The sequence below is a fragment of the Pseudophryne corroboree genome, chromosome 6 (genome assembly GCF_028390025.1).
Source record: "Pseudophryne corroboree isolate aPseCor3 chromosome 6, aPseCor3.hap2, whole genome shotgun sequence".
NCBI classification, from domain to species: domain Eukaryota; kingdom Metazoa; phylum Chordata; class Amphibia; order Anura; family Myobatrachidae; genus Pseudophryne; species Pseudophryne corroboree.
The window spans coordinates 96,728,606-96,755,848 of record NC_086449.1 but is presented as its reverse complement, the minus strand read 5'-3'; the positions used below and the strand labels follow the sequence as shown (position 1 = coordinate 96,755,848).

The window sequence follows — 27,243 nt, the reverse complement described above, 5'->3', positions numbered from 1 at the left end:
AAATAAAATGAAAATGCCGTCACCCGGATTCGAACCGGGGTTGCTGCGGCCACAACGCAGAGTACTAACCACTATACGATCACGACAACTTAAATGAGCCAGGTAGGAGTTGAACCTACAATCTGCTGATCCGTAGTCAGATGCGTTATCCATTACACCACTGGCCCAGCTGTCTTATGCTACTTGGAGTGTTCATCATGTTTTTGAACCTGTTTCAAGCTTTGATGGTTATTCAAGTATATACAGAATCAAATTTTTAGAGTTGACTGTACACTTGCTGCAGGGCTTATTTCCCATAAAGATCTCACAAACAATTTTCTTTGTGACTGCAAAATTATATTTTCAGCCTGTGATGAACTTGCTCAGAGTCCATTCATTTGAGTTTCCTGTATTCAGGAATTTATGTCAGCTTTCCAGATTTCAAGAAAATTATTCACAAAGAAATGATCAAGAAATGATTCAAAGTATGGAAAGATAGCTTCACAATAAGCAGAAAAGACAAATTGTGCAAGCACATTCAAAGAATCTGCTTAGTTTCTTCAATTGTCCTTACCTTCAATATTGTAAAGAAATGGATGTGTGAGAAATAAAATGAAAATGCCGTGACCCGGATTCGAACCAGGGTTGCTGCGGCCACAACGCAGAGTACTAACCACTATACGATCACGGCAACTTAAATGAGCCAGGTAGGAGTCGAACCTACAATCTGCTGATCCGTAGTCAGACGCTTTATCCATTGCGCCACTGGCCCAGCTGTCTTATGCCACTTGGAGTGTTCATCATGTTTTTGAACCTGGTTCAAGCTTTGATGGTTATTCAAGTATATACAGAATCAAATTTTGAGAGTTGACTGTACACTTGCTGCAGGGCTTATTTCCCATAAACATCTCACAAACAATTTTCTTTGTGACTGCAAAATGATCTTTTCAGCCTGTGATGAACTTGCTCAGAGTCAATTCATTTGAGTTTCCTGTATTCAGGAATTTATGTCAGCTTTCCAGATTTCAAGAAAATGATTCACAAAGAAATGAACAAGAAATTATTCAAAGTATGGAAAGATAGCTTCACAATAAGCAGTAAAGACAAATTGTGCAAGCACATTCAAAGAATCTGCTTAGTTTCTTCAATTGTCCTTACCTTCAATATTGTAAAGAAATGGATGTGTGAGAAATAAAATAAAAAAGCAGTGACCTGGATTCGAACCGGGGTTGCTGCGGCCACAACGCAGAGTACTAACCACTATACGATCACGGCAACTTAAACGAGCCAGGTAGGAGTCGAACCTACAATCTGCTGATCCGTAGTCAGACGCGTTATCCAATGCGCCACTGGCCCAGCTGTCTTATGCCACGTGGAGTGTTCATCATGTTTTTGAACCTGTTTCAAACTTTGATGGTTATTCAAGTATATACAGAATCCAATTTTGAGAGTTGACTGTACACTTGCTGCAGGGCTTATTTCCCATAAACATCTCACAAACAATTCTTTTTGTGACTGCAAAATGATCTTTTCAGCCTGTGATGAACTTGCTCAGAGTCCATTCATTTGAGTTTCCTGTATTCAGGAATTTATGTCAGCTTTCCAGATTTCAAGAAAATGATTCACAAAGAAATGATTCAAAGTATGGAAAGATAGCTTCACAATAAGCAGTAAATACAAATTGTGCAAGCACATTCAAAGAATCTGCTTAGTTTCTTCAATTGTCCTTACCTTCAATATTGTAAAGAAATGGATGTGTGAGAAATAAAATGAAAATGCCGTGACACGGCTTCGAACCAGGGTTGCTGCGGCCACAACGCAGAGTACTAACCACTATACGATCACGGCAACTTAAACGAGCCAGGTAGAAATCGAACCTACAATCTTCTGATCCGTAGTCAGACGCGTTATCCATTGCGCCACTGGCCCAGCTGTCCTATGCCACTTTGGAGTGTTCATCATGTTTTTGAACCTGTTTCAAGCTTTGATGGTTATTCAAGTATATACAGAATCAAATTTTGAGAGTTGACTGTACACTTGCTGCAGGGCTTATTTCCCATAAACATCTCACAAACAATTATTTTTGTGACTGCAAAATGATCTTTTCAGCCTGTGATGAACTTGCTCAGAGTCCATTCATTTGAGTTTCCTGTATTCGGGAATTTATGTCAGCTTTCCAGATTTCAAGAAAATGATTCACAAAGAAATGATCAAGAAATGATTCAAAGTATGGAAAGATAGCTTCACAATAAGCAGTAAAGACAAATTGTGCAAGCACATTCAAAGAATCTGCTTAGTTTCTTCAATTGTCCTTACCTTCAATATTGTAAAGAAATGGATGTGTGAGAAATAAAATGAAAATGCCGTGACACGGCTTCGAACCAGGGTTGCTGCGGCCACAACGCAGAGTGCTAACCACTATACGATCACAGCAACCTAAACGAGCCAGATAGGAGTCGAACCTACAATCTGCTGATCCGTAGTCAGACGCGTTATCCAATGCGCCACTAGCCCAGCTGTCTCATGCCACTTGGAGTGTTCACCATGTTTTTGAACCTGTTTTAAGCTTTGATGGTTATTGAAGTATATACAGAATCAAATTTTGAGAGTTGACTGTACACTTGCTGCAGGGCTTATTTCCCATAAACATCTCACAAACAATTCTTTTTGTGACTGCAAAATGATCTTTTCAGCCTGTGATGAACTTGCTCAGAGTCCATTCATTTGAGTTTCCTGTATTCAGGAATTTATGTCAGCTTTCCAGATTTCAAGAAAATTATTCACAAAGAAATGATCAAGAAATGATTCAAAGTATGGAAAGATAGCTTCACAATAAGCAGTAAAGACAAATTGTGCAAGCACATTCAAAGAATCTGCTTAGTTTCTTCAATTGTCCTTACCTTCAATATTGTAAAGAAATGGATGTGTGAGAAATAAAATGAAAATGCCGTGACACGGCTTCGAACCAGGGTTGCTGCGGCCACAACGCAGAGTGCTAACCACTATACGATCACGTCAACCTAAACGAGCCAGATAAGAGTCGAACCTACAATCTGCTGATCCGTAGTCAGATGCGTTATCCAATGCGCCACTGGCCCAGCTGTCTTATGCCACTTGGAGTGTTCACCATGTTTTTGAACCTGTTTTAAGCTTTGATGGTTATTGAAGTATATACAGAATCAAATTTTGAGAGTTGACTGTACACTTGCTGCAGGGCTTATTTCCCATAAACATCTCACAAACAATTCTTTTTGTGACTGCAAAATGATCTTTTCAGCCTGTGATGAACTTGCTCAGAGTCCATTCATTTGAGTTTCCTGTATTCAGGAATTTATGTCAGCTTTCCAGATTTCAAGAAAATGATTCACAAAGAAATGATTCAAAGTATGGAAAGATAGCTTCACAATAAGCAGTAAAGACAAATTGTGCAAGCACATTCAAAGAATCTGCTTAGTTTCTTCAATTGTCCTTACCTTCAATATTGTAAAGAAATGGATGTGTGAGAAATAAAATGAAAATGCCGTGACCCGGATTCGAACCAGGGTTGCTGCGGCCACAACGCAGAGTACTAACCACTATACGATCACGGCAACTTAAATGAGCCAGGTAGGAGTCGAACCTACAATCTGCTGATCCGTAGTCAGACGCTTTATCCATTGCGCCACTGGCCCGGCTGTCTTATGCCACTTGGAGTGTTCATCATGTTTTTGAACCTGTTTCAAGCTTTGATGGTTATTCAAGTATATACAGAATCAAATTTTGAGAGTTGACTGTACACTTGCTGCAGGGCTTATTTCCCATAAACATCTCACAAACAATTTTCTTTGTGACTGCAAAATGATCTTTTCAGCCTGTGATGAACTTGCTCAGAGTCAATTCATTTGAGTTTCCTGTATTCAGGAATTTATGTCAGCTTTCCAGATTTCAAGAAAATGATTCACAAAGAAATGATCAAGAAATGATTCAAAGTATGGAAAGATAGCTTCACAATAAGCAGTAAAGACAAATTGTGCAAGCACATTCAAAGAATCTGCTTAGTTTCTTCAATTGTCCTTACCTTCAATATTGTAAAGAAATGGATGTGTGAGAAATAAAATAAAAAAGCAGTGACCTGGATTCGAACCGGGGTTGCTGCGGACACAACGCAGAGTACTAACCACTATACGATCACGGCAACTTAAACGAGCCAGGTAAGAGTCGAACCTACAATCTGCTGATCCGTAGTCAGACGCGTTATCCAATGCGCCACTGGCCCAGCTGTCTTATGCACCTGGAGTGTTCATCATGTTTTTGAACCTGTTTCAAACTTTGATGGTTATTCAAGTATATACAGAATCCAATTTTGAGAGTTGACTGTACACTTGCTGCAGGGCTTATTTCCCATAAACATCTCACAAACAATTCTTTTTGTGACTGCAAAATGATCTTTTCAGCCTGTGATGAACTTGCTCAGAGTCCATTCATTTGAGTTTCCTGTATTCAGGAATTTATGTCAGCTTTCCAGATTTCAAGAAAATGATTCACAAAGAAATGATTCAAAGTATGGAAAGATAGCTTCACAATAAGCAGTAAATACAAATTGTGCAAGCACATTCAAAGAATCTGCTTAGTTTCTTCAATTGTCCTTACCTTCAATATTGTAAAGAAATGGATGTGTGAGAAATAAAATGAAAATGCCGTGACACGGCTTCGAACCAGGGTTGCTGCGGCCACAACGCAGAGTACTAACCACTATACGATCACGGCAACTTAAACGAGCCAGGTAGAAGTCGAACCTACAATCTTCTGATCCGTAGTCAGACGCGTTATCCATTGCGCCACTGGCCCAGCTGTCCTATGCCACTTTGGAGTGTTCATCATGTTTTTGAACCTGTTTCAAGCTTTGATGGTTATTCAAGTATATACAGAATCAAATTTTGAGAGTTGACTGTACACTTGCTGCAGGGCTTATTTCCCATAAACATCTCACAAACAATTTTTTTTGTGACTGCAAAATGATCTTTTCAGCCTGTGATGAACTTGCTCAGAGTCCATTCATTTGAGTTTCCTGTATTCGGGAATTTATGTCAGCTTTCCAGATTTCAAGAAAATGATTCACAAAGAAATGATCAAGAAATGATTCAAAGTATGGAAAGATAGCTTCACAATAAGCAGTAAAGACAAATTGTGCAAGCACATTCAAAGAATCTGCTTAGTTTCTTCAATTGTCCTTACCTTCAATATTGTAAAGAAATGGATGTGTGAGAAATAAAATGAAAATGCCGTGACACGGCTTCGAACTGGGGTTGCTGCGGCCTCAACGCAGAGTGCTAACCACTATACGATCACAGCAACCTAAACGAGCCAGATAGGAGTCGAACCTACAATCTGCTGATCCGTAGTCAGACGCGTTATCCAATGCGCAACTAGCCCAGCTGTCTTATGCCACTTAGAGTGTTCACCATGTTTTTGAACCTGTTTTAAGCTTTGATGGTTATTGAAGTATATACAGAATCAAATTTTGAGAGTTGACTGTACACTTGCTGCAGGGCTTATTTCCCATAAACATCTCACAAACAATTCTTTTTGTGACTGCAAAATGATCTTTTCAGCCTGTGATGAACTTGCTCAGAGTCCATTCATTTGAGTTTCCTGTATTCAGGAATTTATGTCAGCTTTCCAGATTTCAAGAAAATGATTCACAAAGAAATGATTCAAAGTATGGAAAGATAGCTTCACAATAAGCAGTAAAGACAAATTGTGCAAGCACATTCAAAGAATCTGCTTAGTTTCTTCAATTGTCCTTACCTTCAATATTGTAAAGAAATGGATGTGTGAGAAATAAAATGAAAATGCCGTGACACGGCTTCGAACTGGGGTTGCTGCGGCCACAACGCAGAGTACTAACCACTATACGATCACGGCAACTTAAACGAGCCAGGTAGGAGTCGAACCTACAATCTGCTGATTCGTAGTCAGACGCATTATCCAATGTGCCACTGGCCCAGCTGTCTTATGCCACTTGGAGTGTTCATCATGTTTTTGAACCTGTTTCAAGCTTTGATGGTTATTCAAGTATATACAGAATCAAATTTTGAGAGTTGACTGTACACTTGCTGCAGGGCTTATTTCCCATAAACATCTCACAAACAATTTTCTTTGTGACTGCAAAATGATCTTTTCAGCCTGTGATGAACTTTCTCAGAGTCAATTAATTTGAGTTTCCTGTATTCAGGAATTTATGTCAGCTTTCCAGATTTCAAGAAAATGATTCACAAAGAAATGATCAAGAAATTATTCAAAGTATGGAAAGATAGCTTCACAATAAGCAGTAAAGACAAATTGTGCAAGCACATTCAAAGAATCTGCTTAGTTTCTTCAATTGTCCTTACCTTCAATATTGTAAAGAAATGGATGTGTGAGAAATAAAATAAAAAAGCAGTGACCTGGATTCGAACTGGGGTTGCTGCGGCCACAATGCAGAGTACTAACCACTATACGACCACGGCAACTTAAACGAGCCAGGTAGGAGTCGAACCTACAATCTGCTGATCCGTAGTCAGACGCTTTATCTGTTGCGCCACTGGCCCAGCTGTCTTATGGCACTTGGAGTGTTCATCATATTTTTGAACCTGTTTCAAGCTTTGATGGTTATTGAAGTATATACAGAATCACATTTTCAGAGATGACTGTACACTTGCTGCAGGGCTTATTTCCCATAAACATCTCACAAACAATTTTCTTTGTGACTGCAAAATTATCTTTTCATCCTGTGATGAACTTGCTCAGAGTCCATTCATTTGAGTTTCCTGTATTCAGGAATTTATGTCAGCTTTCCAGATTTCAAGAAAATGATTCACAAAGAAATGATCAAGAAATGATTAAAAGTATGGAAAGATAGCTTCACAATAAGCAGTAAAGACAAATTGTGCAAGCACATTCAAAGAATCTGCTTAGTTTCTTCAATTGTCCTTACCTTCAATATTGTAAAGAAATGGATGTGTGAGAAATAAAGTGAAAATGCCATGACCCGGATTTGAACCGGGGTTGCTGCGGCCACAACGCAGAGTACTAACCACTATACGATCACGGCAACTTAAATGAGCCAGGTAGGAGTCGAACCTACAATCTGCTGATCCGTAGTCAGACGCGTTATCCATTACGCCACTGGCCCAGCTGTCTTATGCTACTTGGAGTGTTCATCATGTTTTTGAACCTGTTTCAAGCTTTGATGGTTATTGAAGTATATACAGAATCAAATTTTCAGAGTTGACTGTACACTTGCTGCAGGGCTTATTTCCCATAAAGATCTCACAAACAATTTTCTTTGTGACTGCAAAATTATATTTTCAGCCTGTGATGAACTTGCTCAGAGTCCATTCATTTGAGTTTCCTGTATTCAGGAATTTATGTCAGCTTTCCAGATTTCAAGAAAATGATTCACAAAGAAATGATCAAGAAATGATTCAAAGTATGGAAAGATAGCTTCACAATAAGCAGTAAAGACAAATTGTGCAAGCACATTCAAATAATCTGCTTAGTTTCTTCAATTGTCCTTACCTTCAATATTGTAAAGAAATGGATGTGTGAGAAATAAAATGAAAATGCCATCACCCGGATTCGAACCGGGGTTGCTGCGGCCACAACGCAGAGTACTAACCACTATACGATCACGGCAACTTAAATGAGCCAGGTAGGAGTCGAACCTTCAATCTTCTGATCCGTAGTCATACGCGTTATCCATTGCGCCACTGGCCCAGCTGTCTTATACCACTTTGGAGTGTTCATCATGTTTTTGAACCTGTTTCAAGCTTTGATGGTTGTTGAAGTATATACAGAATCAAATTTTCAGAGTTGACTGTACACTTGCTGCAGGGCTTATTTCCCATAAACATCTCACAAACAATTTTCTTTGTGACTGCAAAATAATCTTTTCAGCCTGTGATGAACTTGCTCAGAGTTCATTCATTTGAGTTTCCTGTATTCAGGAATTTATGTCAGCTTTCCAGATTTCAAGAAAACGATTCACAAAGAAATGATCAAGAAATGATTCAAAGTATGGAAAGATAGCTTCACAATAAGCAGTAAAGACAAATTGTGCAAGCACATTCAAAGAATCTGCTTAGTTTCTTCAATTGTCCTTACCTTCAATATTGTAAAGAAATGGATGTGTGAGAAAGAAAATGAAAATGCCGTGACCTGGATTCGAACTGGGGTTGCTGCGACCACAACGCAGAGTACTAACCACTATACGATCACGGCAAATTAAATGAGCCAGGTAGGAGTCGAACCTACAATCTTCTGATCCGTAGTCAGACGCGTTATCCATTGCGCCACTGGCCCAGCTGTCTTATGCATCTTTGGAGTGTTCATCATGTTTTTGAACCTGTTTCAAGCTTTGATGGTTATTGAAGTATATACAGAATCACATTTTCAGAGTTGACTGTACACTTGCTGCAGGGCTTATTTCCCATAAACATCTCACAAACAATTTTCTTTGTGACTGCAAAATTATCTTTTCATCCTGTGATGAACTTGCTCAGAGTCCATTCATTTGAGTTTCCTGTATTCAGGAATTTATGTCAGCTTTCCAGATTTCAAGAAAATGATTCACAAAGAAATGATCAAGAAATGATTCAAAGTATGGAAAGATAGCTTCACAATAAGCAGTAAAGACAAATTGTGCAAGCACTTTCAAAGAATCTGCTTAGTTTCTTCAATTGTCCTTACCTTCAATATTGTAAAGAAATGGATGTGTGAGAAATAAAATGAAAATGCCGTAAAACAGCTTCGAACCAGGGTTGCTGTGGCCACAACGCAGAGTACTAACCACTATACGATCACGGCAACTTAAACGAGCCAGCTAGGAGTCGAACCTACAATCTGCTGATCCGTAGTCAGACGCATTATCCAATGCGCCACTGGCCCAGCTGTCTTATGCCACTTGGAGTGTTCATCATGTTTTTGAAACTGTTTTAAGCTTTGATGGTTATTGAAGTATATACAGAATCAAATTTTGAGAGTTGACTATACACTTGCTGCAGGGCTTATTTCCCATAAACATCTCACAAACAATTCTTTTTGTGACTGCAAAATGATCTTTTCAGCCTGTGATGAACTTGCTCAGAGTCCATTCATTTGAGTTTCCTGTATTCAGGAATTTATGTCAGCTTTCCAGATTTCAAGAAAATGATTCACAAAGAAATGATTCAAAGTATGGAAAGATAGCTTCACAATAAGCAGTAAATACAAATTGTGCAAGCACATTCAAAGAATCTGCTTAGTTTCTTCAATTGTCCTTACCTTCAATATTGTAAAGAAATGGATGTGTGAGAAATAAAATGAAAATGCCGTGACACGGCTTCGAACCAGGGTTGCTGCGGCCACAACGCAGAGTACTAACCACTATATGATCACGGCAACTTAAACGAGCCAGGTAGGAGTCGAACCTACAATCTTCTGATCCGTAGTCAGACGCGTTATCCATTGCACCACTGGCCCAGCTGTCTTATGCCACTTTGGAGTGTTCATCATGTTTTTGAACCTGTTTCAAGCTTTGGTGGTTATTGAAGTATATACAGAATCAAATTTTGAGAGTTGACTGTACACTTGCTGCAGGGCTTATTTCCCATAAACATCTCACAAACAATTTTTTTTGTGACTGCAAAATGATCTTTTCAGCCTGTGATGAACTTGCTCAGAGTCCATTCATTTGAGTTTCCTGTATTCGGGAATTTATGTCAGCTTTCCAGATTTCAAAAAAATGATTCACAAAGAAATGATTCAAAGTATGGAAAGATAGCTTCAAAATAAGCAGTAAAGACAAATTGTGCAAGCACATTCAAAGAATCTGCTTAGTTTCTTCAATTGTCCTTACCTTCAATATTGAAAAGAAATGGATGTGTGAGAAATAAAATGAAAATGCTGTGACACAGCTTCGAACCAGGGTTGCTGCGGCCACAACGCAGAGTGCTAACCACTATACAATCACGGCAACTTAAACGAGCCAGATAGGAGTCGAACCTACAATCTGCTGATCCGTAGTCAGACGCGTTATCCAATGCGCCACTGGCCCAGCTGTCTTATGCCACTTGGAGTGTTCATCATGTTTTTGAACCTGTTTTAAGCTTTGATGGTTATTGAAGTATATACAGAATCAAATTTTGAGAGTTGACTGTACACTTGCTGCAGGGCTTATTTCCCATAAACATCTCACAAACAATTCTTTTTGTGACTGCAAAATGATCTTTTCAGCCTGTGATGAACTTGCTCAGAGTCCATTCATTTGAGTTTCCTGTATTCAGGAATTTATGTCAGCTTTCCAGATTTCACGAAAATGATTCACAAAGAAATGATTCAAAATATGGAAAGATAGCTTCACAATAAGCAGTAAATACAAATTGTGCAAGCACATTCAAAGAATCTGCTTAGTTTCTTCAATTGTCCTTACCTTCAATATTGTAAAGAAATGGATGTGTGAGAAATAAAATGAAAATGCCGTGACACGGCTTCGAACCAGGGTTGCTGCGGCCACAACACAGAGTACTAACCACTATACGATCACGGCAACTTAAACGAGCCAGGTAGGAGTTGAACCTACAATCTTCTGATCCGTAGTCAGACGCGTTATCCATTGCGCCACTGGCCCAGCTGTCTTATGCCACTTTGGAGTGTTCATCATGTTTTTGAACCTGTTTCAAGCTTTGATGGTTATTGAAGTATATACAGAATCAAATTTTGAGAGTTGACTGTACACTTGCTGCAGGGCTTATTTCCCATAAACATCTCACAAACAATTTTTTTTGTGACTGCAAAATGATCTTTTCAGCCTGTGATGAACTTGCTCAGAGTCCATTCATTTGAGTTTCCTGTATTCGGGAATTTATGTCAGCTTTCCAGATTTCAAGAAAATGATTCACAAAGAAATGATTCAAAGTATGGAAAGATAGCTTCACAATAAGCAGTAAAGACAAATTGTGCAAGCACATTCAAAGAATCTGCTTAGTTTCTTCAATTGTCCTTACCTTCAATATTGTAAAGAAATGGATGTGTGAGAAATAAAATGAAAATGCCGTGACACGGCTTCGAACCAGGGTTGCTGCGGCCACAACGCAGAGTGCTAACCACTATACGATCACGGCAACTTAAACGAGCCAGATAGGAGTCGAACCTACAATCTGCTGATCCGTAGTCAGACGCGTTATCCAATGCGCCACTGGCCCAGCTGTCTTATGCCACTTGGAGTGTTCATCATGTTTTTGAACCTGTTTTAAGCTTTGATGGTTATTGAAGTATATACAGAATCAAATTTTGAGAGTTGACTGTACACTTGCTGCAGGGCTTATTTCCCATAAACATCTCACAAACAATTATTTTTGTAACTGCAAAATGATCTTTTCAGCCTGTGATGAACTTGCTCAGAGTCCATTCATTTGAGTTTCCTGTATTCATGAATTTATGTCAGCTTTCCAGATTTCAAGAAAATGATTCACAAAGAAATGATTCAAAGTATGGAAAGATTGCTTCACAATAAGCAGTAAAGACAAATTGTGCAAGCACATTCAAAGAATCTGCTTAGTTTCTTCAATTGTCCTTACCTTCAATATTGTAAAGAAATGGATGTGTGAGAAATAAAATGAAAATGCCGTGACACGGCTTCGAACCAGGGTTGCTGCGGCCACAACGCAGAGTACTAACCACTATACGATCACGGCAACTTAAACGAGCCAGGTAGGAGTCGTACCTACAATCTTCTGATCCGTAGTCAGACGCGTTATCCATTGCGCCACTGGCCCAGCTGTCTTACGCCACTTTGGAGTGTTCATCATGTTTTTGAACCTGTTTCAAGCTTTGATGGTTATTGAAGTATGTACAGAATCAAATTTTGAGAGTTGACTGTACACTTGCTGCAGGGCTTATTTCCCATAAACATCTCACAAACAATTTTTTTTGTGACTGCAAAATGATCTTTTCATCCTGTGATGAACTTGCTCAGAGTCCATTCATTTGAGTTTCCTGTATTCAGGAATTTATGTCAGCTTTCCAGATTTCAAGAAAATGATTCACAAAGAAATGATTCAAAGTATGGAAAGATAGCTTCACAATAAGCAGTAAAGACAAATTGTGCAAGCACATTCAAAGAATCTGCTTAGTTTCTTCAATTGTCCTTACCTTCAATATTGTAAAGAAATGGATGTGTGAGAAATAAAATAAAAATGCCGTCACCCGGATTCGAACCGGGGTTGCAGCAGCCACAACGCAGAGTACTAACCACTATACGATCACAGCAACTTAAATGAGCCAGGTAGGAGTCGAACCTACAATCTTCTGATCCGTAGTCAGGAGAGTGATCCATTGCGCCACTAGCCCAGCTGTTTTATGTCACTTTGGAGTGTTCATCATGTTTTTGAACCTGTTTCAAGCTTTGATGGTTATTGAAGTATATACAGAATCAAATTTTGAGAGTTGACTGTACACTTGCTGCAGGGCTTATTTCCCATAAACATCTCACAAACAATTTTCTTTGTGACTGCAAAATGATCTTTTCAGCCTGTGATGAACTTGCTCAAAGTCCATTCATTTGAGTTTCCTGTATTCAGGAATTTATGTCAGCTTTCCAGATTTCAAGAAAATGATTCACAAAGAAATGATTCAAAGTATGGAAAGATAGCTTCACAATAAGCAGTAAAGACAAATTGTGCAAGCACATTCAAAGAATCTGCTTAGTTTCTTCAATTGTCCTTACCTTAAATATTGTAAAGAAATGGATGTGTGAGAAATAAAATAAAAATGCCATGACACGGATTTGAACCGGGGTTGCTGCGGCCACAACGCAGAGTACTAACCACTATACGATCACAGCAACTTAAATGAGCCAGGTAGGAGTTGAACCTACAATCTGCTGATCTGTAGTCAGACGCGTTATCCATTACGCCACTGGCCCAGCAGTCTTATGTTACTTGGAGTGTTCATCATGTTTTTAAACCTGTTTCAAGCTTTGATGGTTATTGAAGTATATACAGAATCAAATTTTCAGAGTTGACTGTACACTTGCTGCAGGGCTTATTTCCCATAAACATCTCACAAACAATTTTCTTTGTGACTGCAAAATGATCTTTTCAACCTGTGATGAACTTGCTCAAAGTCCATTCATTTGAGTTTCCTGTATTCAGGAATTTATGTCAGCTTTCCAGATTTCAAGAAAATGATTCACAAAGAAATGATTCAAAGTATGGAAAGATAGCTTCACAATAAGCAGTAAATACAAATTGTGCAAGCACATTCAAAGAATCTGCTTAGTTTCTTCAATTGTCCTTACCTTCAATATTGTAAAGAAATGGATGTGTGAGAAATAAAATGAAAATGCCGTGACACGGCTTTGAACCAGGGTTGCTGCGGCCACAACGCAGAGTACTAACCACTATACGATCACGGCAACTTAAACGAGCCAGGTAGGAGTCGAACCTACAATCTTCTGATCCGTAGTCAGACGCGTTATCCATTGCGCCACTGGCCCAGCTGTCTTATGCCACTTTGGAGTGTTCATCATGTTTTTGAACCTGTTTCAAGCTTTGATGGTTATTGAAGTATATACAGAATCAAATTTTGAGAGTTGACTGTACACTTGCTGCAGGGCTTATTTCCCATAAACATCTCACAAACAATTTTTTTTGTGACTGCAAAATGATCTTTTCAGCCTGTGATGAACTTGCTCAGAGTCCATTCATTTGAGTTTCCTGTATTCGGGAATTTATGTCTGCTTTCCAGATTTCAAGAAAATGATTCACAAAGAAATGATTCAAAGTATGGAAAGATAGCTTCAAAATAAGCAGTAAAGACAAATTGTGCAAGCACATTCAAAGAATCTGCTTAGTTTCTTCAATTGTCCTTACCTTCAATATTGTAAAGAAATGGATGTGTGAGAAATAAAATGAAAATGCTGTGACACGGCTTCGAACCAGGGTTGCTGCGGCCACAACGCAGAGTACTAACCACTATACGATCACGGCAACTTAAACGAGCCAGGTAGGAGTTGAACCTACAATCTTCTGATCCGTAGTCAGACGCGTTATCCATTGCGCCTCTGGCCCAGCTGTCTTATGCCACTTTGGAGTGTTCATCATGTTTTTGAACCTGTTTCAAGCTTTGATGGTTATTGAAGTATATACAGAATCAAATTTTGAGAGTTGACTGTACACTTGCTGCAGGGCTTATTTCCCATAAACATCTCACAAACAATTTTTTTTGTGACTGCAAAATGATCTTTTCAGCCTGTGATGAACTTGCTCAGAGTCCATTCATTTGAGTTTCCTGTATTCGGGAATTTATGTCAGCTTTCCAGATTTCAAGAAAATGATTCACAAACAAATGATTCAAAGTATGGAAAGATAGCTTCACAATAAGCAGTAAAGACAAATTGTGCAAGCACATTCAAAGAATCTGCTTAGTTTCTTCAATTGTCCTTACCTTCAATATTGTAAAGAAATGGATGTGTGAGAAATAAAATGAAAATGCCGTCACCTGGATTCGAACCGGGGTTGCTGCAGCCACAACGCAGAGTACTAACCACTATACGATCACAGCAACTTAAATGAGCCAGGTAGGAGTCGAACCTACAATCTTCTGATCCGTAGTCAGGAGAGTGATCCATTGCGCCACTAGCCCAGCTGTTTTATGTCACTTTGGAGTGTTCATCATGTTTTTGAACCTGTTTCAAGCTTTGATGGTTATTGAAGTATATACAGAATCAAATTTTGAGAGTTGACTGTACACTTGCTGCAGGGCTTATTTCCCATAAACATCTCACAAACAATTTTCTTTGTGACTGCAAAATGATCTTTTCAGCCTGTGATGAACTTGCTCAAAGTCCATTCATTTGAGTTTCCTGTATTCAGGAATTTATGTCAGCTTTCCAGATTTCAAGAAAATGATTCACAAAGAAATGATCAAGAAATGATTCAAAGTATGGAAAGATAGCTTCACAATAAGCAGTAAAGACAAATTGTGCAAGCACATTCAAAGAATCTGCTTAGTTTCTTCAATTGTCCTTACCTTAAATATTGTAAAGAAATGGATGTGTGAGAAATAAAATAAAAATGCCATGACACGGATTTGAACCGGGGTTGCTGCGGCCACAACGCAGAGTACTAACCACTATACGATCACAGCAACTTAAATGAGCCAGGTAGGAGTTGAACCTACAATCTGCTGATCTGTAGTCAGACGCGTTATCCATTACGCCACTGGCCCAGCAGTCTTATGTTACTTGGAGTGTTCATCATGTTTTTAAACCTGTTTCAAGCTTTGATGGTTATTGAAGTATATACAGAATCAAATTTTCAGAGTTGACTGTACACTTGCTGCAGGGCTTATTTCCCATAAACATCTCACAAACAATTTTCTTTGTGACTGCAAAATGATCTTTTCAGCCTGTGATGAACTTGCTCAAAGTCCATTCATTTGAGTTTCCTGTATTCAGGAATTTATGTCAGCTTTCCAGATTTCAAGAAAATGATTCACAAAGAAATGATTCAAAGTATGGAAAGATAGCTTCACAATAAGCAGTAAATACAAATTGTGCAAGCACATTCAAAGAATCTGCTTAGTTTCTTCAATTGTCCTTACCTTCAATATTGTAAAGAAATGGATGTGTGAGAAATAAAATGAAAATGCCGTGACACGGCTTTGAACCAGGGTTGCTGCGGCCACAACGCAGAGTACTAACCACTATACGATCACGGCAACTTAAACGAGCCAGGTAGGAGTCAAACCTACAATCTTCTGATCCGTAGTCTGACGCGTTATCCATTGCGCCACTGGCCCAGCTGTCTTATGCCACTTTGGAGTGTTCATCATGTTTTTGAACCTGTTTCAAGCTTTGATGGTTATTGAAGTATATACAGAATCAAATTTTGAGAGTTGACTGTACACTTGCTGCAGGGCTTATTTCCCATAAACATCTCACAAACAATTTTTTTTGTGACTGCAAAATGATCTTTTCAGCCTGTGATGAACTTGCTCAGAGTCCATTCATTTGAGTTTCCTGTATTCGGGAATTTATGTCAGCTTTCCAGATTTCAAGAAAATGATTCACAAAGAAATGATTCAAAGTATGGAAAGATAGCTTCAAAATAAGCAGTAAAGACAAATTGTGCAAGCACATTCAAAGAATCTGCTTAGTTTCTTCAATTGTCCTTACCTTCAATATTGTAAAGAAATGGATGTGTGAGAAATAAAATGAAAATGCTGTGACATGGCTTCGAACCAGGGTTGCTGCGGCCACAACGCAGAGTGCTAACCACTATACAATCACGGCAACTTAAACGAGCCAGATAGGAGTCGAACCTACAATCTGCTGATCCGTAGTCAGACGCGTTATCCAATGCGCCACTGGCCCAGCTGTCTTATGCCACTTGGAGTGTTCATCATGTTTTTGAACCTGTTTTAAGCTTTGATGGTTATTGAAGTATATACAGAATCAAATTTTGAGAGTTGACTGTACACTTGCTGCAGGGCTTATTTCCCATAAACATCTCACAAACAATTCTTTTTGTGACTGCAAAATGATCTTTTCAGCCTGTGATGAACTTGCTCAGAGTCCATTCATTTGAGTTTCCTGTATTCAGGAATTTATGTCAGCTTTCCAGATTTCACGAAAATGATTCACAAAGAAATGATTCAAAGTATGGAAAGATAGCTTCACAATAAGCAGTAAATACAAATTGTGCAAGCACATTCAAAGAATCTGCTTAGTTTCTTCAATTGTCCTTACCTTCAATATTGTAAAGAAATGGATGTGTGAGAAATAAAATGAAAATGCCGTGACACGGCTTCGAACCAGGGTTGCTGCGGCCACAACGCAGAGTACTAACCACTATACGATCACGGCAACTTAAACGAGCCAGGTAGGAGTTGAACCTACAATCTTCTGATCCGTAGTCAGACGCGTTATCCATTGCGCCACTGGCCCAGCTGTCTTATGCCACTTTGGAGTGTTCATCATGTTTTTGAACCTGTTTCAAGCTTTGATGGTTATTGAAGTATATACAGAATCAAATTTTGAGAGTTGACTGTACACTTGCTGCAGGGCTTATTTCCCATAAACATCTCACAAACATTTTTTTTTGTGACTGCAAAATGATCTTTTCAGCCTGTGATGAACTTGCTCAGAGTCCATTCATTTGAGTTTCCTGTATTCGGGAATTTATGTCAGCTTTCCAGATTTCAAGAAAATGATTCACAAATAAATGATTCAAAGTATGGAAAGATAGCTTCACAATAAGCAGTAAAGACAAATTGTGCAAGCACATTCAAAGAATCTGCTTAGTTTCTTCAATTGTCCTTACCTTCAATATTGTAAAGAAATGGATGTGTGAGAAATAAAATGAAAATGCCGTGACACGGCTTCGAACCAGGGTTGCTGCGGCCACAACGCAGAGTGCTAACCACTATACGATCACGGCAACTTAAACGAGCCGGATAGGAGTCGAACCTACAATCTGCTGATCCGTAGTCAGACGCGTTATCCAATGCGCCACTGGCCCAGCTGTCTTATGCCACTTGGAGTGTTCATCATGTTTTTGAACCTGTTTTAAGCTTTGATGGTTATTGAAGTATATACAGAATCAAATTTTGAGAGTTGACTGTACACTTGCTGCAGGGCTTATTTCCCATAAACATCTCACAAACAATTATTTTTGTAACTGCAAAATGATCTTTTCAGCCTGTGATGAACTTGCTCAGAGTCCATTCATTTGAGTTTCCTGTATTCATGAATTTATGTCAGCTTTCCAGATTTCAAGAAAATGATTCACAAAGAAATGATTCAAAGTATGGAAAGATTGCTTCACAATAAGCAGTAAAGACAAATTGTGCAAGCACATTCAAAGAATCTGCTTAGTTTCTTCAATTGTCCTTACCTTCAATATTGTAAAGAAATGGATGTGTGAGAAATAAAATGAAAATGCCGTGACACGGCTTCGAACCAGGGTTGCTGCGGCCACAACGCAGAGTACTAACCACTATACGATCACGGCAACTTAAACGAGCCAGGTAGGAGTCGAACCTACAATCTTCTGATCCGTAATCAGACGCGTTATCCATTGCGCCACTGGCCCAGCTGTCTTACGCCACTTTGGAGTGTTCATCATGTTTTTGAACCTGTTTCAAGCTTTGATGGTTATTGAAGTATGTACAGAATCAAATTTTGAGAGTTGACTGTACACTTGCTGCAGGGCTTATTTCCCATAAACATCTCACAAACAATTTTTTTTGTGACTGCAAAATGATCTTTTCATCCTGTGATGAACTTGCTCAGAGTCCATTCATTTGAGTTTCCTGTATTCAGGAATTTATGTCAGCTTTCCAGATTTCAAGAAAATGATTCACAAACAAATGATTCAAAGTATGGAAAGATAGCTTCACAATAAGCAGTAAAGACAAATTGTGCAAGCACATTTAAAGAATCTGCTTAGTTTCTTCAATTGTCCTTACCTTCAATATTGTAAAGAAATGGATGTGTGAGAAATAAAATGAAAATGCCGTCACCCGGATTCGAACCGGGGTTGCTGCAGCCACAACGCAGAGTACTAACCACTATACGATCACAGCAACTTAAATGAGCCAGGTAGGAGTCGAACCTACAATCTTCTGATCCGTAGTCAGGAGAGTGATCCATTGCGCCACTAGCCCAGCTGTTTTATGTCACTTTGGAGTGTTCATCATGTTTTTGAACCTGTTTCAAGCTTTGATGGTTATTGAAGTATATACAGAATCAAATTTTGAGAGTTGACTGTACACTTGCTGCAGGGCTTATTTCCCATAAACATCTCACAAACAATTTTCTTTGTGACTGCAAAATGATCTTTTCAGCCTGTGATGAACTTGCTCAAAGTCCATTCATTTGAGTTTCCTGTATTCAGGAATTTATGTCAGCTTTCCAGATTTCAAGAAAATGATTCACAAAGAAATGATTCAAAGTATGGAAAGATAGCTTCACAATAAGCAGTAAATACAAATTGTGCAAGCACATTCAAAGAATCTGCTTAGTTTCTTCAATTGTCCTTACCTTCAATATTGTAAAGAAATGGATGTGTGAGAAATAAAATGAAAATGCGGTGACACGGCTTTGAACCAGGGTTGCTGCGGCCACAACGCAGAGTACTAACCACTATACGATCACGGCAACTTAAACGAGCCAGGTAGGAGTCGAAACTACAATCTTCTGATCCGTAGTCAGACGCGTTATCCATTGCGCCACTGGCCCAGCTGTCTTATGCCACTTTGGAGTGTTCATCATGTTTTTGAACCTGTTTCAAGCTTTGATGGTTATTGAAGTATATACAGAATCAAATTTTGAGAGTTGACTGTACACTTGCTGCAGGGCTTATTTCCCATAAACAGCTCACAAACAATTTTTTTTGTGACTGCAAAATGATCTTTTCAGCCTGTGATGAACTTGCTCAGAGTCCATTCATTTGAGTTTCCTGTATTCGGGAATTTATGTCAGCTTTCCAGATTTCAAGAAAATGATTCACAAAGAAATGATTCAAAGTATGGAAAGATAGCTTCAAAATAAGCAGTAAAGACAAATTGTGCAAGCACATTCAAAGAATCTGCTTAATTTCTTCAATTGTCCTTACCTTCAATGTTGTAAAGAAATGGATGTGTGAGAAATAAAATGAAAATGCTGTGACACGGCTTCGAACCAGGGTTGCTGCGGCCACAACGCAGAGTGCTAACCACTATACAATCACGGCAACTTAAACGAGCCAGATAGGAGTTGAACCTACAATCTTCTGATCCGTAGTCAGACGCGTTATCCATTGCGCCACTGGCCCAGCTGTCTTATGCCACTTTGGAGTGTTCATCATGTTTTTGAACCTGTTTCAAGCTTTGATGGTTATTGAAGTATATACAGAATCAAATTTTGAGAGTTGACTGTACACTTGCTGCAGGGCTTATTTCCCATAAACATCTCACAAACAATTTTTTTTGTGACTGCAAAATGATCTTTTCAGCCTGTGATGAACTTGCTCAGAGTCCATTCATTTGAGTTTCCTGTATTCGGGAATTTATGTCAGCTTTCCAGATTTCAAGAAAATGATTCACAAAGAAATGATTCAAAGTATGGAAAGATAGCTTCACAATAAGCAGTAAAGACAAATTGTGCAAGCACATTCAAAGAATCTGCTTAGTTTCTTCAATTGTCCTTACCTTCAATATTGTAAAGAAATGGATGTGTGAGAAATAAAATGAAAATGCCGTGACACGGCTTCGAACCAGGGTTACTGCGGCCACAACGCAGAGTACTAACCACTATACGATCACGGCAACTTAAACGAGCCAGGTAGGAGTCGAACCTACAATCTTCTGATCCGTAGTCAGACGCGTTACCCATTGCGCCACTGGCCCAGCTGTCTTACGCCACTTTGGAGTGTTCATCATGTTTTTGAACCTGTTTCAAGCTTTGATGGTTATTGAAGTATGTACAGAATCAAATTTTGAGAGTTGACTGTACACTTGCTGCAGGGCTTATTTCCCATAAACATCTCACAAACAATTTTTTTTGTGACTGCAAAATGATCTTTTCATCCTGTGATGAACTTGCTCAGAGTCCATTCATTTGAGTTTCCTGTATTCAGGAATTTATGTCAGCTTTCCAGATTTCAAGAAAATGATTCACAAACAAATGATTCAAAGTATGGAAAGATAGCTTCACAATAAGCAGTAAAGACAAATTGTGCAAGCACATTCAAAGAATCTGCTTAGTTTCTTCAATTGTCCTTACCTTCAATATTGTAAAGAAATGGATGTGTGAGAAATAAAATGAAAATACCGTCACCCGGATTCGTACCGGGGTTGCTGCAGCCACAACGCAGAGTACTAACCACTATACGATCACAGCAACTTAAATGAGCCAGGTAGGAGTCGAACCTACAATCTTCTGATCCGTAGTCTGGAGAGTGATCCATTGCGCCACTAGCCCAGCTGTTTTATGTCACTTTGGAGTGTTCATCATGTTTTTGAACCTGTTTCAAGCTTTGATGGTTATTGAAGTATATACAGAATCAAATTTTGAGAGTTGACTGTACACTTGCTGCAGGGCTTATTTCCCATAAACATCTCACAAACAATTTTCTTTGTGACTGCAAAATGATCTTTTCAGCCTGTGATGAACTTGCTCAAAGTCCATTCATTTGAGTTTCCTGTATTCAGGAATTTATGTCAGCTTTCCAGATTTCAAGAAAATGATTCACAAAGAAATGATCAAGAAATGATTCAAAGTATGGAAAGATAGCTTCACAATAAGCAGTAAAGACAAATTGTGCAAGCACATTCAAAGAATCTGCTTAGTTTCTTCAATTGTCCTTACCTTAAATATTGTAAAGAAATGGATGTGTGAGAAATAAAATAAAAATGCCATGACACGGATTTGAACCGGGGTTGCTGCGGCCACAACGCAGAGTACTAACCACTATACGATCACAGCAACTTAAATGAGCCAGGTAGGAGTTGAACCTACAATCTGCTGATCTGTAGTCAGACGCGTTATCCATTACGCCACTGGCCCAGCAGTCTTATGTTACTTGGAGTGTTCATCATGTTTTTAAACCTGTTTCAAGCTTTGATGGTTATTGAAGTATATACAGAATCAAATTTTGAGAGTTGACTGTACACTTGCTGCAGGGCTTATTTCCCATAAACATCTCACAAACAATTTTCTTTGTGACTGCAAAATGATCTTTTCAGCCTGTGATGAACTTGCTCAAAGTCCATTCATTTGAGTTTCCTGTATTCAGGAATTTATGTCAGCTTTCCAGATTTCAAGAAAATGATTCACAAAGAAATGATCAAGAAATGATTCAAAGTATGGAAAGATAGCTTCACAATAAGCAGTAAAGACAAATTGTGCAAGCACATTCAAAGAATCTGCTTAGTTTCTTCAATTGTCCTTACCTTAAATATTGTAAAGAAATGGATGTGTGAGAAATAAAATGAAAATGCCATGACCCGGATTCGAACCTGGGTTGCTGCGGCCACAACGCAGAGTACTAACCACTATACGATCACGGCAAATTAAATGAGCCAGGTAGGAGTCGAACCTACAATCTGCTGATCCGTAGTCAGACGCGAAATCCATTACGCCACTGGCCCAGCTGTCTCATGCTACTTGGAGTGTTCATCATGTTTTTGAACCTGTTTCAAGCTTTGATGGTTATTGAAGTATATACAGAATCAAATTTTCAGAGTTGATTGTACACTTGCTGCAGGGCTTATTTCCCATAAAGATCTCACAAACAATTTTCTTTGTGACTGCAAAATTATATTTTCAGCCTGTGATGAACTTGCTCAGAGTCCATTCATTTGAGTTTCCTGTATTCAGGAATTTATGTCAGCTTTCCAGATTTCAAGAAAATGATTCACAAAGAAATGATCAAGAAATGATTCAAAGTATGGAAAGATAGCTTCACAATAAGCAGTAAAGACAAATTGTGCAAGCACATTCAAAGAATCTGCTTAGTTTCTTCAATTGTCCTTACCTTCAATATTGTAAAGAAATGGATGTGTGAGAAATAAAATGAAAATGCCATGATCCGGATTCGAACCGGGGTTGCTGCGGCCACAACGCAGAGTACTAACCACTAAACGATCACGGCAACTTAAACGAGCCAGGTAGGAGTCGAACCTACAATCTGCTGATCCGTAGTCAGACGCATTATCCAATGCGCCACTGGCCCAGCTATCTTATCACACTTGGAGTGTTCATCATGTTTTTGAACCTGTTTCAAGCTTTGATGGTTATTCAAGTATATACAGAATCAAATTTTGAGAGTTGACTGTACACTTGCTGCAGGGCTTATTTCCCATAAACATCTCACAAACAATTCTTTTTGTGACTGCAAAATGATCTTTTCAGCCTGTGATGAACTTGCTCAGAGTCCATTCATTTGAGTTTCCTGTATTCAGGAATTTGTCAGCTTTCCAGATTTCAAGAAAATGATTCACAAAGAAATGATTCAAAGTATGGAAAGATAGCTTCACAATAAGCAGTAAATACAAATTGTGCAAGCACATTCAAAGAATCTGCTTAGTTTCTTCAATTGTCCTTACCTTCAATATTGTAAAGAAATGGATGTGTGAGAAATAAAATGAAAATGCCGTGACACGGCTTCGAACCAGGGTTGCTGCGGAAACAACGCAGAGTACTAACCACTATACGATCACGGCAACTTAAACGAGCCAGGTAGGAGTCGAACCTACAATCTTCTGATCCGTAGTCAGACGCGTTATCCATTGCGCCACTGGCCCAGCTGTCTTATGTCACTTTGGAGTGTTCATCATGTTTTTGAACCTGTTTCAAGCTTTGATGGTTATTGAAGTATATACAGAATCAAATTTTGAGAGTTGACTGTACACTTGCTGCAGGGCTTATTTCCCATAAACATCTCACAAACATTTTTTTTTGTGACTGCAAAATGATCTTTTCAGCCTGTGATGAACTTGCTCAGAGTCCATTCATTTGAGTTTCCTGTATTCGGGAATTTATGTCAGCTTTCCAGATTTCAAGAAAATGATTCACAAATAAATGATTCAAAGTATGGAAAGATAGCTTCACAATAAGCAGTAAAGACAAATTGTGCAAGCACATTCAAAGAATCTGCTTAGTTTCTTCAATTGTCCTTACCTTCAATATTGTAAAGAAATGGATGTGTGAGAAATAAAATGAAAATGCCGTGACACGGCTTCGAACCAGGGTTGCTGCGGCCACAACGCAGAGTGCTAACCACTATACGATCACGGCAACTTAAACGAGCCAGATAGGAGTCGAACCTACAATCTGCTGATCCGTAGTCAGACGCGTTATCCAATGCGCCACTGGCCCAGCTGTCTTATGCCACTTGGAGTGTTCATCATGTTTTTGAACCTGTTTTAAGCTTTGATGGTTATTGAAGTATATACAGAATCAAATTTTGAGAGTTGACTGTACACTTGCTGCAGGGCTTATTTCCCATAAACATCTCACAAACAATTATTTTTGTAACTGCAAAATGATCTTTTCAGCCTGTGATGAACTTGCTCAGAGTCCATTCATTTGAGTTTCCTGTATTCATGAATTTATGTCAGCTTTCCAGATTTCAAGAAAATGATTCACAAAGAAATGATTCAAAGTATGGAAAGATTGCTTCACAATAAGCAGTAAAGACAAATTGTGCAAGCACATTCAAAGAATCTGCTTAGTTTCTTCAATTGTCCTTACCTTCAATATTGTAAAGAAATGGATGTGTGAGAAATAAAATGAAAATGCCGTGACACGGCTTCGAACCAGGGTTGCTGCGGCCACAACGCAGAGTACTAACCACTATACGATCACGGCAACTTAAACGAGCCAGGTAGGAGTCGAACCTACAATCTTCTGATCCGTAATCAGACGCGTTATCCATTGCGCCACTGGCCCAGCTGTCTTACGCCACTTTGGAGTGTTCATCATGTTTTTGAACCTGTTTCAAGCTTTGATGGTTATTGAAGTATGTACAGAATCAAATTTTGAGAGTTGACTGTACACTTGCTGCAGGGCTTATTTCCCATAAACATCTCACAAACAATTTTTTTTGTGACTGCAAAATGATCTTTTCATCCTGTGATGAACTTGCTCAGAGTCCATTCATTTGAGTTTCCTGTATTCAGGAATTTATGTCAGCTTTCCAGATTTCAAGAAAATGATTCACAAACAAATGATTCAAAGTATGGAAAGATAGCTTCACAATAAGCAGTAAAGACAAATTGTGCAAGCACATTTAAAGAATCTGCTTAGTTTCTTCAATTGTCCTTACCTTCAATATTGTAAAGAAATGGATGTGTGAGAAATAAAATGAAAATGCCTTCACCCGGATTCGAACCGGGGTTGCTGCAGCCACAACGCAGAGTACTAACCACTATACGATCACAGCAACTTAAATGAGCCAGGTAGGAGTCGAACCTACAATCTTCTGATCCGTAGTCAGGAGAGTGATCCATTGCGCCACTAGCCCAGCTGTTTTATGTCACTTTGGAGTGTTCATCATGTTTTTGAACCTGTTTCAAGCTTTGATGGTTATTGAAGTATATACAGAATCAAATTTTGAGAGTTGACTGTACACTTGCTGCAGGGCTTATTTCCCATAAACATCTCACAAACAATTTTCTTTGTGACTGCAAAATGATCTTTTCAGCCTGTGATGAACTTGCTCAAAGTCCATTCATTTGAGTTTCCTGTATTCAGGAATTTATGTCAGCTTTCCAGATTTCAAGAAAATGATTCACAAAGAAATGATTCAAAGTATGGAAAGATAGCTTCACAATAAGCAGTAAATACAAATTGTGCAAGCACATTCAAAGAATCTGCTTAGTTTCTTCAATTGTCCTTACCTTCAATATTGTAAAGAAATGGATGTGTGAGAAATAAAATGAAAATGCGGTGACACGGCTTTGAACCAGGGTTGCTGCGGCCACAACGCAGAGTACTAACCACTATACGATCACGGCAACTTAAACGAGCCAGGTAGGAGTCGAACCTACAATCTTCTGATCCGTAGTCAGACGCGTTATCCATTGCGCCACTGGCCCAGCTGTCTTATGCCACTTTGGAGTGTTCATCATGTTTTTGAACCTGTTTCAAGCTTTGATGGTTATTGAAGTATATACAGAATCAAATTTTGAGAGTTGACTGTACACTTGCTGCAGGGCTTATTTCCCATAAACAGCTCACAAACAATTTTTTTTGTGACTGCAAAATGATCTTTTCAGCCTGTGATGAACTTGCTCAGAGTCCATTCATTTGAGTTTCCTGTATTCGGGAATTTATGTCAGCTTTCCAGATTTCAAGAAAATGATTCACAAAGAAATGATTCAAAGTATGGAAAGATAGCTTCAAAATAAGCAGTAAAGACAAATTGTGCAAGCACATTCAAAGAATCTGCTTAATTTCTTCAATTGTCCTTACCTTCAATGTTGTAAAGAAATGGATGTGTGAGAAATAAAATGAAAATGCTGTGACACGGCTTCGAACCAGGGTTGCTGCGGCCACAACGCAGAGTGCTAACCACTATACAATCACGGCAACTTAAACGAGCCAGATAGGAGTTGAACCTACAATCTTCTGATCCGTAGTCAGACGCGTTATCCATTGCGCCACTGGCCCAGCTGTCTTATGCCACTTTGGAGTGTTCATCATGTTTTTGAACCTGTTTCAAGCTTTGATGGTTATTGAAGTATATACAGAATCAAATTTTGAGAGTTGACTGTACACTTGCTGCAGGGCTTATTTCCCATAAACATCTCACAAACAATTTTTTTTGTGACTGCAAAATGATCTTTTCAGCCTGTGATGAACTTGCTCAGAGTCCATTCATTTGAGTTTCCTGTATTCGGGAATTTATGTCAGCTTTCCAGATTTCAAGAAAATGATTCACAAAGAAATGATTCAAAGTATGGAAAGATAGCTTCACAATAAGCAGTAAAGACAAATTGTGCAAGCACATTCAAAGAATCTGCTTAGTTTCTTCAATTGTCCTTACCTTCAATATTGTAAAGAAATGGATGTGTGAGAAATAAAATGAAAATGCCGTGACACGGCTTCGAACCAGGGTTACTGCGGCCACAACGCAGAGTACTAACCACTATACGATCACGGCAACTTAAACGAGCCAGGTAGGAGTCGAACCTACAATCTTCTGATCCGTAGTCAGACGCGTTACCCATTGCGCCACTGGCCCAGCTGTCTTACGCCACTTTGGAGTGTTCATCATGTTTTTGAACCTGTTTCAAGCTTTGATGGTTATTGAAGTATGTACAGAATCAAATTTTGAGAGTTGACTGTACACTTGCTGCAGGGCTTATTTCCCATAAACATCTCACAAACAATTTTTTTTGTGACTGCAAAATGATCTTTTCATCCTGTGATGAACTTGCTCAGAGTCCATTCATTTGAGTTTCCTGTATTCAGGAATTTATGTCAGCTTTCCAGATTTCAAGAAAATGATTCACAAACAAATGATTCAAAGTATGGAAAGATAGCTTCACAATAAGCAGTAAAGACAAATTGTGCAAGCACATTCAAAGAATCTGCTTAGTTTCTTCAATTGTCCTTACCTTCAATATTGTAAAGAAATGGATGTGTGAGAAATAAAATGAAAATACCGTCACCCGGATTCGTACCGGGGTTGCTGCAGCCACAACGCAGAGTACTAACCACTATACGATCACAGCAACTTAAATGAGCCAGGTAGGAGTCGAACCTACAATCTT

General features: G+C 38.9%; 26 non-coding genes across 26 annotated transcripts; all 26 read right to left on the bottom strand.

Annotated features, from left to right (window-relative positions):
• Window positions 1-598: 598 nt before the first annotated feature.
• On the bottom strand, window positions 599-670 carry TRNAH-GUG (transfer RNA histidin (anticodon GUG)). The gene has a single exon. It is a non-coding gene; the product is annotated as a tRNA-His (tRNA).
• Window positions 671-1,835: 1,165 nt separating this feature from the next.
• Window positions 1,836-1,908, bottom strand: TRNAR-ACG (transfer RNA arginine (anticodon ACG)). Its single transcript has one exon. It is a non-coding gene; the product is annotated as a tRNA-Arg (tRNA).
• Window positions 1,909-3,497: 1,589 nt separating this feature from the next.
• On the bottom strand, window positions 3,498-3,569 carry TRNAH-GUG (transfer RNA histidin (anticodon GUG)). The gene has a single exon. It is a non-coding gene; the product is annotated as a tRNA-His (tRNA).
• Window positions 3,570-4,733: 1,164 nt separating this feature from the next.
• TRNAR-ACG (transfer RNA arginine (anticodon ACG)) lies at window positions 4,734-4,806 on the bottom strand. The gene has a single exon. It is a non-coding gene; the product is annotated as a tRNA-Arg (tRNA).
• Window positions 4,807-6,979: 2,173 nt separating this feature from the next.
• On the bottom strand, window positions 6,980-7,051 carry TRNAH-GUG (transfer RNA histidin (anticodon GUG)). The gene has a single exon. It is a non-coding gene; the product is annotated as a tRNA-His (tRNA).
• Window positions 7,052-7,059: 8 nt separating this feature from the next.
• Window positions 7,060-7,132, bottom strand: TRNAR-ACG (transfer RNA arginine (anticodon ACG)). Its single transcript has one exon. It is a non-coding gene; the product is annotated as a tRNA-Arg (tRNA).
• A 1,096-nt stretch (window positions 7,133-8,228) lies between these two features.
• On the bottom strand, window positions 8,229-8,301 carry TRNAR-ACG (transfer RNA arginine (anticodon ACG)). Its single transcript has one exon. It is a non-coding gene; the product is annotated as a tRNA-Arg (tRNA).
• A 1,085-nt stretch (window positions 8,302-9,386) lies between these two features.
• Window positions 9,387-9,459, bottom strand: TRNAR-ACG (transfer RNA arginine (anticodon ACG)). Its single transcript has one exon. It is a non-coding gene; the product is annotated as a tRNA-Arg (tRNA).
• A 1,074-nt stretch (window positions 9,460-10,533) lies between these two features.
• TRNAR-ACG (transfer RNA arginine (anticodon ACG)) lies at window positions 10,534-10,606 on the bottom strand. Its single transcript has one exon. It is a non-coding gene; the product is annotated as a tRNA-Arg (tRNA).
• A 1,074-nt stretch (window positions 10,607-11,680) lies between these two features.
• TRNAR-ACG (transfer RNA arginine (anticodon ACG)) lies at window positions 11,681-11,753 on the bottom strand. The gene has a single exon. It is a non-coding gene; the product is annotated as a tRNA-Arg (tRNA).
• Window positions 11,754-12,828: 1,075 nt separating this feature from the next.
• TRNAC-ACA (transfer RNA cysteine (anticodon ACA)) lies at window positions 12,829-12,901 on the bottom strand. Its single transcript has one exon. It is a non-coding gene; the product is annotated as a tRNA-Cys (tRNA).
• A 500-nt stretch (window positions 12,902-13,401) lies between these two features.
• Window positions 13,402-13,474, bottom strand: TRNAR-ACG (transfer RNA arginine (anticodon ACG)). The gene has a single exon. It is a non-coding gene; the product is annotated as a tRNA-Arg (tRNA).
• A 501-nt stretch (window positions 13,475-13,975) lies between these two features.
• Window positions 13,976-14,048, bottom strand: TRNAR-ACG (transfer RNA arginine (anticodon ACG)). Its single transcript has one exon. It is a non-coding gene; the product is annotated as a tRNA-Arg (tRNA).
• A 1,086-nt stretch (window positions 14,049-15,134) lies between these two features.
• On the bottom strand, window positions 15,135-15,207 carry TRNAC-ACA (transfer RNA cysteine (anticodon ACA)). Its single transcript has one exon. It is a non-coding gene; the product is annotated as a tRNA-Cys (tRNA).
• A 1,647-nt stretch (window positions 15,208-16,854) lies between these two features.
• On the bottom strand, window positions 16,855-16,927 carry TRNAR-ACG (transfer RNA arginine (anticodon ACG)). The gene has a single exon. It is a non-coding gene; the product is annotated as a tRNA-Arg (tRNA).
• A 1,074-nt stretch (window positions 16,928-18,001) lies between these two features.
• Window positions 18,002-18,074, bottom strand: TRNAR-ACG (transfer RNA arginine (anticodon ACG)). The gene has a single exon. It is a non-coding gene; the product is annotated as a tRNA-Arg (tRNA).
• Window positions 18,075-19,149: 1,075 nt separating this feature from the next.
• TRNAR-ACG (transfer RNA arginine (anticodon ACG)) lies at window positions 19,150-19,222 on the bottom strand. The gene has a single exon. It is a non-coding gene; the product is annotated as a tRNA-Arg (tRNA).
• Window positions 19,223-19,723: 501 nt separating this feature from the next.
• On the bottom strand, window positions 19,724-19,796 carry TRNAR-ACG (transfer RNA arginine (anticodon ACG)). Its single transcript has one exon. It is a non-coding gene; the product is annotated as a tRNA-Arg (tRNA).
• A 501-nt stretch (window positions 19,797-20,297) lies between these two features.
• TRNAR-ACG (transfer RNA arginine (anticodon ACG)) lies at window positions 20,298-20,370 on the bottom strand. Its single transcript has one exon. It is a non-coding gene; the product is annotated as a tRNA-Arg (tRNA).
• A 1,086-nt stretch (window positions 20,371-21,456) lies between these two features.
• Window positions 21,457-21,529, bottom strand: TRNAC-ACA (transfer RNA cysteine (anticodon ACA)). Its single transcript has one exon. It is a non-coding gene; the product is annotated as a tRNA-Cys (tRNA).
• Window positions 21,530-22,040: 511 nt separating this feature from the next.
• TRNAR-ACG (transfer RNA arginine (anticodon ACG)) lies at window positions 22,041-22,113 on the bottom strand. Its single transcript has one exon. It is a non-coding gene; the product is annotated as a tRNA-Arg (tRNA).
• A 1,082-nt stretch (window positions 22,114-23,195) lies between these two features.
• TRNAR-ACG (transfer RNA arginine (anticodon ACG)) lies at window positions 23,196-23,268 on the bottom strand. Its single transcript has one exon. It is a non-coding gene; the product is annotated as a tRNA-Arg (tRNA).
• A 1,074-nt stretch (window positions 23,269-24,342) lies between these two features.
• Window positions 24,343-24,415, bottom strand: TRNAR-ACG (transfer RNA arginine (anticodon ACG)). Its single transcript has one exon. It is a non-coding gene; the product is annotated as a tRNA-Arg (tRNA).
• A 1,075-nt stretch (window positions 24,416-25,490) lies between these two features.
• Window positions 25,491-25,563, bottom strand: TRNAR-ACG (transfer RNA arginine (anticodon ACG)). The gene has a single exon. It is a non-coding gene; the product is annotated as a tRNA-Arg (tRNA).
• Window positions 25,564-26,064: 501 nt separating this feature from the next.
• TRNAR-ACG (transfer RNA arginine (anticodon ACG)) lies at window positions 26,065-26,137 on the bottom strand. The gene has a single exon. It is a non-coding gene; the product is annotated as a tRNA-Arg (tRNA).
• A 501-nt stretch (window positions 26,138-26,638) lies between these two features.
• On the bottom strand, window positions 26,639-26,711 carry TRNAR-ACG (transfer RNA arginine (anticodon ACG)). Its single transcript has one exon. It is a non-coding gene; the product is annotated as a tRNA-Arg (tRNA).
• Window positions 26,712-27,243: the final 532 nt, after the last annotated feature.